The sequence below is a fragment of the Emydura macquarii genome, unplaced genomic scaffold, assembly GCF_026122565.2.
Source record: "Emydura macquarii macquarii isolate MOO-44397 ecotype Brisbane River unplaced genomic scaffold, CSIRO-AGI_Emac_v2 contig_2205, whole genome shotgun sequence".
NCBI lineage: Eukaryota > Metazoa > Chordata > Testudines > Chelidae > Emydura > Emydura macquarii.
In genome coordinates, this window is record NW_027132342.1 from 17342232 (window position 1) to 17362495 (window position 20264).

Below are 20264 nucleotides of genomic sequence, written 5' to 3' on the forward strand. Positions count from 1 at the left end.
GTGAAGTCAGCATTGCTATTCTTGATTTGCCCTGCTGTAACTGAAAGCAAAACAAGTCCGAGGTTTGCGGCTGTGTTGGTTGTCAGGCATCTTCCCGGCGAAACTGGAATCATACATGTGCTCAGTTCAGCAGGATTGGGGAGAAGCCAGTACACAATGAAGGCCAGATCTTCAGCTAGTGTGAATGGATATAGCTTCCTCAGTACAGGGGAGCTAAGCTGAATTATATCAGCTGAAGCTATGGCTCTGAAACTCAGCAACCTCTTTTAATGTAATTGGGCCAATGAGGTGTCACCTTGCCCCAAATCAGTGCAACAGGTCTGCTTCCACTAGCTCAGCTTTAAGATAAAAGCATTCCTTTAGAAATTGTGAGTTTCTGCCTTTGCATCACATCAGTCCATCCCACAGCACCTTAGGCACAAGTTGACATTTGAGCATTTTTAACAACAAAGTTGCTATGGTGAAGCTCTGATTTCCACTTCCCAAGTCTGCACATGCACCGTGGAAAGCCCACAAGGATTGCCACTCAAATGTGTGGTGAAATTTCACTCTTTGCACTGGTGAGTGCAGCTTTACTGGTTTATTTTTAATCAAATTGCCCCATGGAAGAAATTTTGCTGTTTGCGGCAAAAAATGTGGCTGTTTTTTTACAGCAAACAAAACCAAACAGCTCCTTTCTAGAGAGAGCCCCACCTCCCTTTTTGTCCCTGTGGGGAATTAACCAGCTTTCATTGTCACTAGAGCTCAGTGTATCACTGGTTGAGCTGGCAGAGCCATTCAAGCTTGCCCCGCACAACTGTTCCCCAGGGTGAATAATAGGACCATCTTTTACATTTGTTTTTAATACACCTGTCAGCAACAAGGCTTGAAAGATATTTCCCTTTGGGTGTGTGTACAATTGTTTCCTTATGCACTAAACTGAGACCTTCTAACTGATTTAATTTGTTGTCTGAGATATGAAGGTAGGTGCCCAGCGGTGAAATGGCCTGTACCTAAAAGAGAATGGAAGGAAATGAAAGATCCTATGTTTCAACACTGAAAGCAACATGGGTGAGATGGGACGAGCCTTCCCATCTTCCAATCACTGAGCCTGGTATTTCAGTAGCTAGGGTCTTTAATGAAATGGGCCCCACATCGTGGTGAGCAGGAGTTAATCTAGAGAAAATAAGTTAAAACAACTAAATCATGTTGCATTCCACATCCCAGCCCACTAGTCCTGAGCCCCTGTAACAAGGAGGTGCAGCTGAGCACAGACAGGAAAGAATGGGAGTGGTGTAGTGGTGGGAGAAATGATGTTAAAGGAGAGCTATCATAGCTCAGACAGATTTTTTGAGTTGCAAAGGGACAAGAAGTGTATTTGAAATGGGGTGGCTCAGGGCTGGTTGTATTTCTCTGAACATGTTAAGATCTCTCAGAACCACTCTGTCATTCAGGCTGGGACTAAGACTCCATTCAAGGTGGACACAGAAATCCAGTTCATTGACTTGGAATGAGAAGATTGGGAAATGGACGGCTTCTCCCTGTCTGATGCTAAGTGCATATTCCATTAATGAATGCCATTCACCTTTCCAAGCCCTTTCCATGTCCAATGCCAGCACCAGAGATGGACTTCGACTAGAACCTCAAATCTGAACCCTTTCTGGGTTCACGGGAGATTTCAAATCAAGTCCTGGATACAAACCCAACATGTTTGGGTTATGGTTTCATTGCAGATTCAGAACTGGAAGGGGCTTGTTTTCTGGTTCTAGTGCAACTGTCATCATGAAATATCGGCCTGTGATGGTGGAAATCTCACAAAACTGTCTGATCTCACAAGACTTCTCCCATTATAGAGCGATTCCTCCCATTTACTTATATAAGCCAGAGGTTCTCAAACAGGGGGTCGCCCCCCCATGGGATGGCATGGAATATATTCGGGGGCAGGGGAATGAGACGTTTTAGGGAGGGAAAAACCTTACTGTGCACATTTTATCCACAGCATAACTAGCAAAGCTGATTCCTCCCACATATCAGGTCCTCAGATGATGCTATGCATTTGAGTCTAGATGGCGCTGTGCATTTTGACGGATTTCTTTTAAGCTTACACAAAGTTGTTGCCTTCTGTAGGTTAATCCGTTTGCTACGATATGGCATGCATATTTAAATTTAGGCATCGACCCCAATCACAGTTTTGCTTTTGCTCTTATTACAATGGATCGTTGGCTCTGTTTGAATCAATGCCTTACGGTTTTTAATATTTAGTGAGAGTTGAATGTTGATTTTTTTTTAACTGGTACATGTACTTGTGTGGCGGGGGGCATAAACTACTACAGACACAAAGGGGGAGGGGAGTTCAATCAAATAAGTTTGAGGACCACAGATATAAGCTATTATATTAGCGTATATATTATGTTATCTCTCATATATGTAGCCATTAGTGCTGTGTAAGAACTGGTTAATGGTTTTTTATTTTATTATTTGAAATCCATTAAAATTGCTTGTGCAATTTGGGTGTGATCAATCCTGATCCCAAACTAATATTTGCCCTCAAATTCTGAATGCAAGCTTTTATTTAGCCTCAAACCCAACCCCAGAATCCCAGTTCTGATTCAGCCTCAAACCCAAATCCTAGCCTAAACCTGTCCAAAATCCAAACCCCTCTTCGCTGGCTCATCTCTGACTAGAACTGACTCTGTTAGGGACCTCTGTTTGCCTAGAAGGCCCAGGGAAATTCTTGACTCTGGGTCCTCATGTCTCCTATCTCTTCATCCCATTTAACTACATCCTAAATCAGAATCTAGTCATTCCTCTCCCCTTCCTGTACTGAGGTCCTGATCCCAATCAGTTCCATGGCAGAGCTCCCATTGCCTTCAATAGGACCCAAATTTGGCCCCAGAGAAGGAATTTGTAGTATTGGAGGAGATGAAAAAACTAGGGACCATCAGACTCCTCTCCTCAAACCAAGGGAAAAACCAACAACTCGCCTGACCCAAAACAAACACCCATCCAGCCCACCAGACCAAGAGGTCAGAATTAAAAGATCACCCTGTGGACAGAAAAAGCAGAGGAACAGCAGACAGTTGGGGAGACTATCCTATCGGGCATCCCTGGGTGATTTAAATTACCTACATCTGGTGATTTGCTTCAACACTGTCCTTTACCAAAAAATGTGGCAAAACCAAAAAGAACAGTCATTTGCTGATATCATCCCAAAAAGTGTTTTGGTTCCATAAACTTGGTTCACTTGTTCATTAGTTCAAGTCATTTATTCACTCAGTCATTCTCTCTCTCTCTTCACTATGTTAAAAAGCCAGAAGCTATACTTTGAGTTAACTGAATTCCCTTGTCCGCCCCCCTGCCCTGCTCGCCCTCACTCCCCACACAATCCAGCAGCTCGAGGAGGAAGACTTCGTTGTCACTAAAAATATTCAGTTTCCATGGCAATGGGAGCTGACATCACCAGAACTTTCTCCCCCTTCTCTCCCTAGTTTTTGGAGTGGATTAGAAAAAACAAAATTAAAATTAAAAACAAAAAATAGCCCTGACTAAGTCAATATTTTCCTTCTTTATTATTCCTCTTAAGAAATCTGCAAGCTCCCAAAACTAAGACAGCTGTTGCAGGGTTAAAGAACATACTTGCCTGTGCACACATGAGCGATGAGGCTGCAAATTTGGCTTGTAGATATTCCAGCCTTCAACTAGTCACTGGATGACAGCAGGCTTCAGGTACCCAGATGTCTAATGTGTGCTACAGTTGTCACCAACTGTCCTGGTGGGATGCCCTGCTCTCCACCTTTTGCTTTAGATTTATGTGCTTTAGATCTCCTGTGATTTATGGCCTGTGTTTCCCAAAAATGTGCATGCTGGATTTTGTGGATGCTCAACTTGAGACACCTTAGTGGGTCCTGGAAAACCAGGCCCCTTTTAGGGTCTCAAGTTTGGGCATCGAGAATCACTCTGGAAAATGTAGATCAATATCTCTACATGTCCAGACCTAGGTCACCAAATTTCTGGGACTGAATATTCACTGTATGTATCCTGATCTGGCAGCTCCCTGCCTGTAAATAGTGATGTATTCACTTTCCTGGTCCTCATCCACTGTGTGTGTGTGTTTGAGGTGGGAGGGGTCACTGCATGTGTAGGATGAAGGTCACCGGTTATCTGAGATGCTACTTTCCTTGATTTGTGGGGAGATCACCTCCTATTTAGGGAGGGGTATTTACTCTACCTGTTCTGATCATAGGTACCATTACATGTCTGGTGGGTTGTTAATTTTATCTCTGTCCTATTCTGTGGGGCCCACTCCAAGACCAGATTGGGATATTCATGTGACCTATCTTACACATGCGCCTTTGTGTATAGGTTGAGGGAAAAGGGATGATGTTCATAGGTTATATAAGGCCAGAAGGGACTGTTGTGATCATCTAGTCTGACCTCTTGTATAAAACAGGTGTTAGGACTTCCATGAATAAATTCCTGCTCCAAGTCCAATAGCTGTGATTGAACTAGACCATATTTTTAAGAAAAACATCCAATCTTGAATTAAACATTTCCAGCGATAAAGAATTCAGAATCTTTGGCAAATAGTTCCAATGGTAAGTTACCCTCACTGTTAAAAATTTGTGCCCCAGTTCTAGACTGAATTTCTCTAGCTTCAACTTCCAGCCATTGGATCTTGCTATACCTTCATCTTCTAGTTTGACGAGCCCTCTATTATCAAATTTCTGTTCACCATGTAGGTATATATAGACTGTGATCAAATCACCCTTAAGTTTCCCTTTGATAAGCTAAATAGTTTGAGCTTCTTGAGTCTCTCACTATAAGGTATTTTCCAATTCTTTAGTCAGTCCTGTGGCTCTTCTCAGAACTCACTCCACTTTCCCAAGATTCTTCTTTAAATGTGAGCCCCAGAACTGAACTCAATGTTCCAGTAGCAGATGCACCAGTGTTTAACACAGAGGTCATATAACCTCCCTACTCTTATTTGATATTCTTGTTCATACATCCAAGGATCTCATTAGACCTTTTAGCACAGTGTCACACTAGGAACTTATGTTCAGCTGATTATCCATCAGGACCTTCAAGTCTTTTTCAGAGTCACTGCTAACCGGGATAGAGTCCCCCATCCTGTAAGTATGGCCTACATTTTTGTTTCTAGACGTATGGTCTTACATTTGCCTGTATTGAAATGTATATTGTTTGCTCCAGATTGCTCTGTATCAGTGACCTGACCTCTTCATTATTTACCACTCCCTCTACAATGTGTCACCTGCAAATTTTATCAGTAATGATTTTATATTTTCTTCCAAGTAATTGATAAAAATATTAAATAGTGTAGGCGAAAAACTAATGTGGGACTCTAGTAACACACCTGCTTGATGATAATTACCTATTTACAGTTACATTTTGAGACCTATTAGTTAGCCAATTTTTAATCCATTTAATCTGTGCCATGTTGATTTTGTGTTGTTCTAGTTACATCAACACTGTTATGACCTTTGTCAACAAAACCTGTAATAACATCAAAAATATCAAGTTAGTTTGACAGGATCTATTTTCCATAAACCCATGTTGATTGGCATTCATTATATTACCCTCCTTTAATTCTTTATGAACTGAATCCCATATCAGTGGTTCCATTATTTTGCCTTAGATCTATGAGGAATCATGAGTCTCAAACAGAGGTCATCAGATGCCCAGGTAGTCCTCAGATTGCTGCCATTGGTACCAGCAGCTCACTCGTACCACCAGGAAGTGTGGGCTGGTGGACCCATCCACAAAACTCCTGATTGGAGAAGACATCAGGTCTCTCTGATTGGCTCAGACTTGCCAGAAGGAGGCCACAGGAAGTTGTCTTAGCAACTAGATGAATTCCTAGCTGGCTGCTATATTGGACTCTGCCTTGTTTCAGATCCCTGAATCCATGCCCCACCTCTGGCTACAGACTCTGGCTCCAATCCTTGACTTGACTTTTTTTTTGGCTCTGATTGTGGTTCCTAACCCCTGGCTCTGGGTCCTGGCTCCGACCACTAGGCCTGACCACCACTATGTCTGACCACCTGTGTCCTGGTCCATGACAGGATTGATGTCAGGCTGACAGAGCTTTATTTATTCAGGTCACCCTGTTTACCCGGTTTAAATATTGATCCAACATTAGCTTTCTTAGAGACCTCTGGAAATTACCCAGTGTTTCAGGAAATATTTAAAACCAACATTAACAGTCCAGAGAACTTCTTTGCCAGCTCTTTTAAAACTCTTTCATGCAAGTTATCTGGACCTGCTTATTTTAAAATTTCTAACTTAAGTAGCTTTTGTTTAAAATGCTCTTTAGTTACTGTTGGAATGGAAAGTATTTCACCATCATTTTATGATGTGAATACATCATTTGGATTTTACCCAAATATAGGACAGAAATATTTATTGAACATTTCTGCCTCTTCTGCATTACTATTGACAATTCTACCACTTCATCTATTAATAGACTAATACTATTACTAGGATTTCTTTTGTTCCTGATATATATATATATTCTACTTGCCCTAACTTTGCTGGCCATAGATTTCGCCTTGTGTGCTTTTGCTTCCCTTATCAATTTTCTACACTGTCTAGCTTCTAACTTATATTAATTGCTGTCAACTGCTCCTTTTTTCCATTTATGTTTTTGTTATTGCTGCTTTCATTTCCCTTCTAAGCCGGGATACTTTTTTTAAACCAGGGTAGATTTCCTTCTCAGTTATGGGATTGTAGCTTTTTGGGCATCTAGTAAAATGTCTTAAACAGCTCCCAATTATCATTCAATTTTTTCTGTTTAAATTCTTTCTCTCTGGTGATTTGGCTCATAATTGTTTTAAGCTTTGGAAAAATGGCCCTTTTAAAGTACCAAATATATGTATTACTGGTTTGGACTTAATTCGGTTTGCACATAACAAATGTGATTAAAGCACGATCACTTTCACCTAAGCTAACTTTTAGTTCTGTGAATAATTCCTGTATATCTGTTGAGATGATGTCTAATATACAGTTCCACCCGTTGGATGTAAAACTTTCTGAGTTAGGAAATTGTCATCTATAATTTTTAGAAATTCCAAGGATGTTTTAGTATTGGGAGCATGAAACCTCAAGCATATGCCACTCAAACTGAAATTTCCCATGACGATGCAGTTTTTCCCCCTGCACATTATAGGTAGATGCTTAGGGAGCCAGTCATCCTGCTCTCATGTCTGATCTGATGGTCTATCGCAGACACCAATTAGTACCCAGTCTTGTGGCTTATCTGTTAGAACATTGATCCATAAGCATTCAAGATAATAGTAATAATTCAAGATAAGTTGTCAGTGACTTGGAAACAGGTAATGCCATTTTTGACATAGAATGCCACCACTCCTTCCCTTTTCCCACTCAATCCTTCCTAAATAGGTTATAACCATTGAATTTAACATTGCAAACATGCAAATCTTTCTACCAGGTTTCAGTAATACTAACAAGGTGAAATATGGGCTCACAAATACGTGATTTCAGTTCCTCTTGTATATTACCTAACCTCCTGGCACTGGTGCGTAGGCAATTAACATTTTTCTTCTCATTCCTTGGTCCTTGATTAATTTTGTTACTGACATCTTGATTTTGTGGGGAAAATAGAGCTCATTTGTTCCACTTTTCACCCTCCCCTTTTGTTCCTAATGCCCTTCTGACTAATCTAGCCAGTGCGTGCCATAGAGGATTGGTTCATCTTTCTCAAGATGAAGCCATCCAAATTGTACATCCCCCTCTGCTCATAGAAGGTGGCCATTATTCCATAAAACCAAACCCTTTACCTTATGCAACTTACTTAGGCAGTGGTTCACTTCCAACATCTTGTGTCTTCCTTTGTGTGCGGGACAGGAAGGATCTCTAAGAAAGATTATGTGGACATTCCTCTCCACCTTCAGCACCTATGCAAGTTTCTGAAGTCATCTATAGTCTATGGTGTAGGTATTATGTGAAGCAGTCTCATTAGTGCTTATAAGCAGCATCACCAGTGGAGCCTTGCCTGCTGACTTCAGAAGCCCATTCAATCTTGCAGTCACATCTCTTGGCTTGACTTCAAGAAGATAGAGCATGCCACCCTATTGTCTGCTTGTACCTTGCAGAACATTTTTTTTAGCATAGACTTCCTGACAAACTTAGTCTGTCTTCTTTTGATGGTTGGAGATTTCTTTATGGGCACTCTTGATAAACTTGCAGGTTGGACTGAATAGTATTTCTAGCTCTGTGGATATTCTTCCTAGTCCTCTTCTCTCTGGCGGTCACAGCCTGCCTCTCCTCATATGCCTCCAGCCATGCAGAATACTGCCTGGTCCTCTTGCCTCTGGTGGTTACAAACTGCCAAGCATCCTCTCCAATTTCAACTCTCTCTGGTTCCTTGGTCACCAGTTTCTTTCTTTCTTGATTTTGGGGGTAAAGGGTTGCATGGGATATTTCCAGAATCTGGTTTTCCGAGTACTCCTGAGTCTTTCTGATGCTCTGTAGAGTCAGTGCTTGTCCTTCCAAATTACAAATCTAATTTTTCAGCACAGCCACCAACTTCCATTTCATACAGAGGAAGTCCCTTCTGGCTTCAAGCAGGAAAGAAAGCATCCATTGCTGGCATCAGGGTTTTGAACATAGAACTGTACCTAGAAAGAGAGCCTCTCATGCTGCCTCTCTCAGCTCCCCTGTTTGCCACTCCTGTTCATCTGGCCAATGACTTCTACACGTCTAACTTCATCCCCTCACCAACAAGGAGGGATTAACTGCTCAGACTTCAGACTCTAGGGCTAACTACAGACCCCAGGCCAGCCTGTTGTACTTCATTCCAGTCAGCTGCCCTTCTTGGGGAAGGTGTTCGACACCTTGCTGAAGGACTGTCACCGAGTTCCATCTCTTGCTATCGACATTGAATGACTCTCAGCTACTGGCCCATCCCCAGGGAACAATAATCTCTTTCCACAGAAACCTACAAGGGGCAGATGAGCGTGATTGGCAGGTCAGGAGCTTCTCAAGCCGGGTCTAGACTACAAACATTTGCTGGCATAGCTATGTCAGTCAGGGATGTGAAGACATGAGATCCTTGACTGACATATAGAGCTGTGCTGTAGAGCAGTTATACTGACAAAACTGCACTTTTACTGGGATAGCTTGTTTCACTCTGGAGGCTGGAAAAAGCTATGCTAGCTAAAGCACAGTTTTGGTAGTATAAGCGATGGCCATTCTTTACCGGTATTGTGTGCTAATGTAGTTTTACCAACAAAGTGCTCTTAGGCGTAGGCTATGTTTATGTTATAGCCTATGTTGGCAAAACTCATGTCACTCAGGGGTGTGACTATTCCACCCCCCTAAGCGACATAAGCTACACTGACATAAGCGCTCATGTGCACAGCTTCTCCCGCTAACATAGCTTCTGCCGCTTGCAGAGGTGGGTTTTTTTTAAGCTGATGGGAGAGCTCTATCCTGTCGGCACAGAGCATCTTCACCAGATGTGCTGCAGAGATGTTGTATGTATAGACATGGCCTTAGTCTACACTAAAAGTTTTGCTGGCATAGTTATGTTGGTTGGGAGTGTGAAAAAAATCACGCCCCCTAGCTGACATAGCTATGCTGCCAAAAGCCGTGGTGTAGACGCAGGAGTTCTTTTGCCTGTATAGTTTATGTTGTTCAGGGAGGTAGTTTAACCATACCGGCAAAATAACTCCTTTTTTCAATATAACCTGCATCTCCACTAGGCGGCTTTGCCCTGATGGCAATACCAATGTAGCTATGCCAGCAAAGCACTTGTAGTGTTGACAAGCTGCTAGTGTAGAGCTGGCCTCATCATGAGCATGTGGTACAGAGATGAGGGTCCTGTCTGAGAGCAGGGTCCTGCTCTGTGATATGGGGGCAACCATGGCCATATGTCAGGACTTGCAGGAGGATGAGAGTAGGAGGCACTGTCTGCCTCCTGAAACTCTGACAAACCTCAGACTCACAAGAACAAGTGAGCTCTGACTGGGATGGGGTGAGCTCTGACTAGGACAGGGTGCGCCTCAGGATTTTTGTTCTTTTCAAAGATCTGTAACTCCTGAATGTTTCAAGGGTCCAAGTGACTGTGTTTTTTGCTAAGCCTGTGTTCTTTGCTTTCCTGCCACGTTGTCCCCAGAGGAATTAAACTAGAAGCCCAGAGTGGCTCATAACCTAGGTGGAGTTCTGGAGGAGTTAGCCTAAGCAGCCTGGGGACTCTGGAGTTCTCAGACACTGGTTTCAGAGGTCAGGACCACTGGATGGTGGTGTCCCACGTCCCAAGGAAGAGCACTGGACAAGAGGTCTGAGCTTGGCGGTATGCCTTAGAATCCCAGAGCTAAGAAATAGCTGCTAGGCTTTACCCAGACCTAGCTGGCTTGGAAGCACAAGGGATCCAGCATCTAGGTCCACCCACAACAGACCGATGACTATACAGAGGGGTACTGGGCCAGGCTGTAACACTCAGCACTTGTGGAAATCAGGTCACTTATTGAAGTGTCTAAATATAGATTTATGAGTGTATTTTGTAGGTTCCTGGTTTTAAAAACTTAGGCCCCACACTCTTTCTTCAGTTCCCTGAGCTCTCCTCTAGCTTTTTCATCACAGAGAGAAAACCTGCTTATGTCTTTTATATTAGTCACAAAGTGTCCACCCAACTCATAAGACATTCTGACATTTTTTCTTGTTGCTAGGTTTGAAGGGAAATGTGAACATACAGGGGTATGAAATAATCACATCCCATGCCACGGGGGAAAGGTATCATAGACTCAGGCAGCTTTCAGCAAGCCTTTGCTTGGAGAGAAAAAAAAAATCCCTGATTAAATAAAAAATGACTTAATCAATGCAATTATTTTGTATAGCATGGGGGGAAAGGTTGTTTATTTTTTGTTTTTTTTAATAAGAAATGGATTTAAAATTCCCATTGCCAGCAAAACAAGGACAAAAATTACATTGTATCTCCCAGCTCTGCTGCTAGTAAAAGGTTATATTTGCAGTGCCATGAAATCCGATTTTAAAATAAATAAATATGGCTGCTTAGCCAATCAGATTGTGGTATGCAAAGGAACCTAAAGCAAACTGTCATCACTGGCCAAGTCTCATCTAATGTCATTTGATGGTTTCCTCAGGGGGAGGAAGGGAGGCTGTTATTCAACAGTTTTCTAAATAGTTTTGCTCGACCCTTTAGGCCACATTTTCAAGCCTTGCCACATAAGATATGATTGCAAAATGTGTGCAAGAGCCTTCAAACCATCTGGATACGCAGCATGTGGTATTGCTAATCAATATGTAGTGAGTGCTGATAGGGTGCTCAGTACTGTAGAGAGCCCGGAGTAGAGCTTTGCAACCTGACCTGTACTCAAGGGGACCCAACTACACATGTTGGATTCGGCTTGGGTCAGGTATGCAAACAACTTGACGCTCTCGAGCTTGGCCAGGTTTGGGCTCAGTTCAGGTAGCCGGAGCTAGCACCACCCCTGCTTGGAACATGAGTACAAGCAAGGGGGTGGGTGTGGGCTGGGGATGGATCCTGGTCTCAGCTCTTTGTTAGCCGGCACTGCGGTGTCTCTTTCAGGCCTGTAGGGACCACTGAGACACTGTCTAGGCCAGGGTCATGTTGTCAGCACCACCCCCTGCCCACTTTGTTGGCCAGACAGGAAGCAGCAGCAATGGTGGCTTGGGCTAGAGCTTAGCATGGAGCGAGCTAGGCCCGGATCCCTGCCTCAGGTCCAAGCTGGTCCAGATCAGAGCTGGCTCTCGCTGCTCATCCAGGAGATGCGATCGACCCCTCTTTTCTCTGCCAGCTGTTCCCTGTGTCCCCCCAATCCCTGCGATAGAACATGCTAGACCGTGGCGAGTTGGTAGGACCCAACGACAAGTATCAGATGTGGGTCGGCAATGGGCACGCTTGGGCCGGGTTCGGATTGACTTTGGTCTAGTCGGGTTCGGGTCGAGCTTTAAAATTTAAAATTAGGACCTCTAGCCTCAAGGCCACGTGGTTCCTGCTCGCAGGAGCTTATTTTGTCAGGGATGAACCAAAGCCAACAGATCAGGCACAAACCGTGAGGCAGGTAGGAGAGGAAACGGACACAGCGCAGGAAAGAAGTTTTCATTTTTTTATTTTTTGCCTGTTTAGCAAGCTGGCAAAGTGTGTGTCACATTCCTCTGTAGCAGCTAGGTAACTAGAGGATCATGGCCAGATGCTACTGCCAGCATGTGGAGATGCTTCTTTCACTCAAATGGTAGGTGTCTGTGCTTTGGTTCTGAAGGTCTGAGGTTGAGATCCCGCTGATGGCCTGTGTTGGGGGTTATTATGCCTGTAAATTACATGTGCATAAAGCCACAAAACTCTTATATGCCTGTATGCACATAGGGTAAAGAGAGATGTGCAGGGCTCCTCCAGCTTCTTCCCCATCTGTGACCAGGTCCCTCATGTTAGATTGTAATCTCTTTCAGACAGGGATTGTGTATACCTCTGTGTGTAGCAAAATGCGGTAGGAAATAGTCTCTGATTAAGGTCTGAGTGATACTGTAAATATAAATATTAAATAATTATGGCACAATAGATGAGACAGTCTTCTGTTTGCTGTGACACACAAACACCTCTTTGTGAGGCTCTGTGGCTCAGATGACCTTCCCCTGCCCCCAACAGACACTCACTCACTCATTCTCTGAATGAGGAAGCCAGGAAGGAGAGCCACAGCACAACTTTCCAAGCAGGAGTGGGCGAGTGGGTGTGTAGTGATTTAAATTTCTGCAGAAGCTCTTCGGCACCTGAGTTACAGGCTCATGGATGGGGAACTGGGGATAGTGCTCTAGCTAGCAGACTGGGTGTGCAGGTGTGGTGCGGGATTCCTGCAGACACAGGCCCTTTCTGGCCATAAAGAGTGCTAGGGCCACCATTGGTGGCACAGACAAACAAGGAATTTGGGCGTGCAGATGCTATATGCTTTGCATGTGTCGCAGATGTGTGTAGATCCTGTGGTGGCAAATTAGGTGTCAGAGCTGAAAACACACTCCTTTCAGTATATGTGACAGTGGATAGACGGGCCCTGTTGCTGTCTCCTGGCTCATACTCTGATGCCTCAGAACTGGTTTGTGAGCATTTGGATTTATCCATCAATGGTGTCGTGCTTTCAGGACTCTCTGCCCCTTTCTCCTTGCGGATGAGCCAGGGGCACATACTTTACTAACGAGGTCTGATGGCAGGTGTCTTTCATGACACATTATCCACTTAAGCAATTTAGCTTCTTGTTTGCTCTCCTGCGTGCCCTGCTCTTGCTCTGCGATTACTGCGGTTAGCGTTAATGGGCTACACGAACCAGACAATAATTAGCTTCTTACATGCTTTGAAGCTGGTCGGTTCAGCTGTTTCTGCCTCTCTTTCTCCCAATTCTTTGGGGCAGCTATTGGAAGAGGCTGTGGGGGTATTGTCCAGGCTGGTTGCCTCTGACTCTTGGCAGTGAACTGTATGGAGTAATATCCCTATCTGAGGTGCCAGGGTACAGGATTTTTAATATCTTTGAATGAGTGGGGCTGAGCAAGGTATATCAGGTGAGAGGGGATGTTAAATTAATACTAGCCAATGAAAGGGTAACCATGGAATTGGGTGTTGAAATATTGCTCCCACCTCACTCCATGCCCATGGATTTCTAAGATGGAGGTGGGAATTTCCAAGGGCAATTAGCCCTCTCTCCAGCCCCGCTTACCATATGGAGGTAGGAATTTTCAGGCATGACTAACCCAGCCCCTCTTACATACTGAAGGTGGGAAATTTGAGATCCAGCATTTGTCCTTTCTTCAGCTATTATGCTGACTTCCACCAGGTTCCATAGCCCTGAAGGAGGAAGGGAGAAATCTAAAATAATACTGGTGAGTAGCTAAAATGACTCCTAGCTCTTATTTGAGAAGGGGAGACTCGTGTCTGAATGGAGTCATTGCCCCTGGAACGAAGTACCACAATCGGCATCTAAGGCTGAACACATAGCTGACCATGCAGACTGGAAGAGATAATGCCATGCTTGCCTCCTCATGGGGGAGAAAACTATATCAGCATTCCCCTGCCTCTGCCATCTTGCTAATGTTGTCAGGCTCGATACTGTGTCTGTCTGTCTCTCCCACAACTGTCTGTGTCACACAACTCTCTCTCTTCACCAACCTGGTCTGCAAGGGCAGCATCTTCTCATTCCGTTCCCAAAACTCATTTCTGCCGTGACACCCACAAGAAGTCAGCCACGACGTTTTAGATACTGGGGGGGAAATCCCACCCTGCTGTGCAGCCTTCACTGAGTAACGTAATCCTATTGCTGTAACTCCCTTCCTCCTCCTCCAGCCCTTCCCCACTGTTCTGTCACCTCTCCCTTGCAGCATGATTGCAAGCTCTTTGGAATATGGGGCATGGCTGCTTTTTTCTATTGTGAAGCCGCTGGCACACTCTTATAGACTGTGTAATAATGAATGTCGTTTGCACATCCCATCTGTGCTTAGTTCATTTACCCCTCCCGTCTTTTCTGTACCGGTGGTGAGTATTCTGTACTTACACCTAGGAAGAGATAGTCCCTGCCCTCAAAGAGTTTACAATCTAAGGCTACATCTATAATATGAGCCAGGGGTGTAGTTCTCAGCTCACGCACACACATTCACACTAACTCGATGAATATAAATAGGAGCGTAGCTGTGGTAACATGGGCAGGGCAGCATGGCTTAGCCAGGCTGAGTATGTATCCACAGGTTTCAGGTGGGTTTGTACTCAGCATGGTCGAACCATATTGTCGCTGCCCTTGCAACCACAGCCACACTACTATTTGTACTCCCAATAGCTCTCCTTGAGCTACTGGAGTATGTGTACTTGAGCTGGGAATCACACCCCGAGCTCAGAGTGTAGAATAGCCTACGTAGATAAGGCAGGTGAAGGGTGGGAGAAAGGAAATAGCACAGAGAGGCTAAGCGACTTGCTCAAAGTCACAAAGAAATTCTGTGTTAGAGAAGGGAAGAGAACCCAGGGCTCTTGAGACTCAGTCCAGTGTCTTAGCCACAGGACTTTCCTCTCCATGCTATAATGGTTCTATAATCCTTTGATGTGGCTTGCATGTTCTTGCTGTGCCTATGGCCAGTGTTCTTTGTTCCCATTGCATATGACTTTTCCATCCCTTATGTGCTTTATGTTTATGTTGCCTTGTGCCTGTCACATGTCCCTTTTATCTTTATTTCTGTGCTTCTCTCATGTCCCTTTTGTGTCCATTCTGTGTGGCTTTGAAAAAAAAATGTGGCTATCAAAGGTCTCTCGTTCGTGACTGCGTCTTGTCACCTGGTGTGGTCAGTTTGGCTGGGTTCTTTTGCTGCTCTCAGGTGCTAAACATCATTTGTCTCTCTGGAGCATATAGGGAAGAGGAACAAAAAAAGTGCAAAGTTGGGGCTAATGAAGCTTTTCAGCCTGGGCTCAGACCTCACACTCAGTGTCCTTCTTCCCTAGATGCTTGTTCTCTGATGACTCCAATGGTTGGCCTGAGTTGAAGGTTTCCCAGGCCAGATACTCTTGGTACTTTCAGGCCAGGATCAGTGTGTTAATAGATTGGTCAGCACATGGAACAAGTGACTGGGATTGTCTTTCCTCAGGGTCTCTTGTATGTGGAACCAAACAGACTTGCCAAGGCAAAGGGTAATGATTACCATCAAAACAGAGGGTAGAAGAGGGGAGAGGGAGAAGAGGAAGGAATAGAAAGAGAGAGAAAGGAAAGTGGAAAGAGAATAGAAGAAAAAGGGGGAGAGTGAGTTATGAAAGTGGAAGAGAGAAAGAAGGACATGAAGGATGGCAGGGAGGAATGGGGAGAAAGATGCAAAGAGGCGTGAAACAGGCAGATGGAGAGAAAGCAGCACAGGGATAAGAAGGGGAGAAAAAGCAGCAAGAGGGATTGAGGCAGAGCCACAGTGGAGAGAATATCTGAAACAACAGACGCCTGTTACTTTAACAAATATCATATTGATGTTGACAGCTGAAACGCACAGGGCAAAAACCGTGTCTTGCCTCTGCCCACCTTTTCCTTTTTCTATTTTCACCCTTCGTTGCCCCCTCTGCTTCTCAAAATGACTAAATGGCCCCTTCCTGGGCATATAAAGCACAGGATGAATTGAAGTAACTTTCCTTGACGAGAGCCGCTGGCCCTGCCTTGGAGATGTCACAACGGATTTTTTATGCACCACCCCAAACCCCCACTAATTAATGCTGCATGCCTGAGAAGTCATGTCAACTGCTTTCTGGATAGGGATCTGAAAGCCAATCTCAGTAAGAAGGGGGGGGGAAGTGTCAGACAGTCCTTTGCATAAGGCTTTCCTGTCTTAACTCCTTTCGTTCCCATTGTTTTGGTAACTGGGAGTTCCCTTTCAGGCAGCATCTCCATCCCTCACAGCCACTACAGCAACCCCTCCCTGCCAGCCAGTGCTTCCACCTGGTTCCCTACAGTGACTTCCCTGCAGCCAGTGCTCCCTCCCCATTACCTACAGCGACCCCCCCCGTTCCCTACTGCAACCTTCCCCCCAGCTGGCACTCCCACCCTGTTCCCTGCCGTGACCCCCCACAGCCAGCGCTCCTGCCTGATTCCCTCCAGCAACTCCCCCCCACAGCCAGTGTTCCTCCCCTTTCCCTCTAGCGACTCCCCCCACAGCCGGTGTTCCAGCCCCATTCCCTCCAGAGACTTCTCTCACAACTGGCGTGACTGCCCTGTTCCCTATAGCAACTCCACCCCTAGCCAGTGCTGCTGCCCTGTTCCCTCCAGTGACTCCTGTTGAGAGTGGCTTGAACTAGAAGTAGTTATGACTTCCTACGACTTGAGCAGTCCTTTGCCATTCCCCACAGCGACCATTCACTATTCCCCCATACAGCTACCTGGGATGATAATCGTTTTTTGGGGTAGCATTGTTCCCCCTCCCTTTCAGAGAAGTTTCTCACAGGAAACCTTGAAGGGGAATGTAGTTACTGGGTGGAGAAGAATTACCATATAAATTCAATTATCTTGACAGCTCTCTGCTCAAACACCGTCACAGCTCAGGGGTTTCCTACTGATTTAGTAGTAGTTCCAGCTCCCTAATCCCTTCCTGCACTCACCCACCCACAACCAAAGGCCATGGAACATCTGCTCACTGCGGAGGTGAGCTGCCATGTACTTGAGGAGGATGGAGCGGGAGAGTGTTCAAATCCTGGTACAGGTTTTGCTGGGCCATGGGCTTTGCTTGATTGCCTCTGGGCATGAAGACACCATCAGCAGTTACAATAAAACAACAGAAAGAGAGAGCAAGACGCCGAGAGAAGCTAAATTGGTATATATGATCAGGCCCATGCTTTCTTCTCAAGCTGGGCCGTGACAATGGGCGGCCTAGGCAGAAGGTGGTGGATGTCTTGGTTGGCCTTAACGTGGCCCTGCTCTAGTTAGATTGTAACACCTGCAGTGTATTGTGATCAACATGGTTTCCCAAATTCTTTCTTATAGCTGGTGGCAAGTGATGGGTCCACACCCCAAAGTTCAGATGCAGACCCAAACTTCCCCTTGTTCAGATCCAAAATGTTAGGTGCTAGCTGTGAAGTTCTGATCCAGCTTCAGAGTTCAAACCTTACTCCAAATGCATAGGAGTCATTGGATCCAGGATAATTATTCAGGCCCATTATGGAGATGGGGATTTGAATTCAAACTTCACAGCTGGCCCCCTTTCCCTGAGTTTTGGTCTAGTGAACTTTGTTGAACAGGGTCAGCCATGAAATCCTGATCCCTTAAGAGGGTCAGGCTCACCGCTGGTCGCATGTGGATGCTACGTGAACCAGGAGCTTGAAGGCAAATGTTACAAGAGCTTCAAAGGCTTGTGTGGCAAATGTGATCCTGGTTTCCTGACAGTTAGCCTGTTCCTGGCTACTCATTCTCTGTAACATCCCAGTCAGTCTCCATGGTAACTCATCCTACTGTCACACATGGAAGATTATGACATCAGGTGATGCACTCCTCCAATGCAGCCCAGCTTCATGTACTAGGTGCTACCATGAGACACACAGTCAGGGTAGGCGAGGAACAGGGTGGCAGAGGAAAGTTAGAAAAGCAAACAGCAGGACTGAGAATCCGTCGGGTCTGCTGGTCCCCCTGCTTGAAACCACCTGTATCTCTGAAAGATCCCATTTTAAAAGGGAGGGAGGTGAAAGTTGAATTGCATCAGCATTGGCCACGCAGACAGTAGATTCCTTCATGGGCAGGGGGCTTGTCTCACTCCAGTCTCCCACCTCTTTAAGTCTAGGTGTGTGGCATCACTTTGGGGGAGGGGAGAGACATCGATATAAGGTGATGCCAAGGCTAGAGACATCAGGAATGAGAGATCTATGTCAAGGAGCGGTCCTGAGGCAGAAGACCTGCTGAAGCATTGGAGATTCTGGAACTGTGTGATGTGGAGGTTCAGGGGGTCCACATTATATCTGATGTCTCTTATCTGGGCAGAGTGTGCATAACCAATTAGGAGGGACCCGTTGTCATCCAGTGCCAGTGTGCATGAATGTCCTGCATGTTGCCACAGCCCAGGCTATTACTGAGAATCTTCTTGAGAAACAGTAGGTGGCAGTTTTATCAGGTGAGCTGAAACCCCTGGACAAATAGGTAGATGCTGAACTCATCTCTATTAGAAGTTGCTCTCTGCAAAACCCAGGAGGGTCAGGCTTTCTCCCAAAAGAATAATCCCCTCCCTTTCCTGGGAGCCAGTTGTTCTTTTCTGTGTCACCTGGCACTGAGACTGACTCTTCCAGGATCTTTCAGCCAAACAGAACTATAGCGTAACAAATCCAGAGCCAGCTGGGTCTTCACATGCTGACACTGTGCCACTGGCAACTTGGCAACTACAAGGCCCTCTGACCCTCTTGCTCCAAACCCACAGGCCCATGCCACTTCCGCTAGAGGGGGATCTCACTTGTAGCACTGTAGCTGACAAGTGCTGATTCCATCCAGTACAGGGAAGTAGAGTGCACGTATCCAGCAGTGAGTCCGTTACCAGATTGTGCTTTCTGCTGTGTTTACGCACTGTGAGAGCAATTGGATCTTTGATGTAGGGACTTGTAGTTCAACAGAGGCCCCCTTTCCAAATTACAAGGTTTTATATTAGGATCATTTGCTTGTGTGATATCCGCTTGAGAGAATTTGTTTCAGATGTTTCTGCTCTTTGTCAGATACGAAACCACTTGTTTTCACAGCTCTCCCTCCCTCCCTCCCCACCACACATCTCCAGAGGAGATATAGCTGACAGTGTCCTCATGTTTGCAATGTTGTTTGTAGCCGTGTTGTTCCCAGGATATGAGAGAGGCAAGGTGACCAATTTCTGTTGGTGAAAGAGACAAACTTTTGAGTTATAAGAAGAGCTTTGTGTAAGCTTGAAAGCTCGTCTCTCCCACCAACAGAAGTTGATCCAATAAAAGATATTACCTCACCCATCTTGTCTCTCTAGTGTACTCTTTGGAAGTGGAAGAGAAGAATGTCTTCCAGTGTATAACTCTGTATATGAGTGTGGAGGCCCATGTCTTTGTGTGCATGCTTTCATGTCTACATGCACATGTGTAAGTGTGTGTGCGTGTATATTGCTGTGTACCCTTCCTCAACTGCTGTTCACATCTTCAACCCCTGTCCATCCCTCATGCTTTCTGTGGGCAGCCTGTGCCTCCTTTTTTTTTTTTTTTAAATATGAGCAAGAATATTTTGATTATCTGCACAAAATCCTTTCTCTCTCTCTCTCTCTCTCTCTCTCTCTCTCTCTCTCTCTCTCTCTCATTGTTCACTGCGTGTGGAGCTGACAGCTCCAGGGGGATAGATCATTTCAGGAAAAGAATTATTTCACTCAATTACTCTAAAAGTGTGAGAGCGAACAGAGCGGTAGGAAAAAGAGAGAGAAAGAAAGACAGACAGAGAGAGAAAATAATCACAACACCTCGACAGGTTTACCCCATTGTGTCTGAAAATCTATCACTCCGACAAGTCCCTTTGTGAAAGGTTTAGATAGACAACTAGACACATGCTATTCCTGTCCTTTGAGGGGGGAGTGAGGTAATGGATTGTAGGGATCAATCCTTGGGCTTTAGTGCCCAGAGGGCTAGAGGGGTCACAATGCTGAAAATAATTGAGACAGAGCAACTTGGTATTTTAACATAAAATGGATTTGGTGCTGATGAAAGGTGATGAATGGATAGCCCTGAGGACCAAAGGCCTCTAAATATGACAAGTACAGCATGTTAAGCAAGCTTTTCTGGTTTTGGAGTGGAC

The 20264-nt window shown here is 45.0% G+C and overlaps 1 protein-coding gene across 1 annotated transcript in view; it reads left to right on the plus strand.

The window, feature by feature from the left end:
• The window catches only part of CACNA1I (calcium voltage-gated channel subunit alpha1 I), a 210017-nt gene that overhangs the window by 103836 nt on the left and 85917 nt on the right, over nucleotides 1-20264 (plus strand). The gene's annotated exons all lie outside the window — the stretch shown is intronic.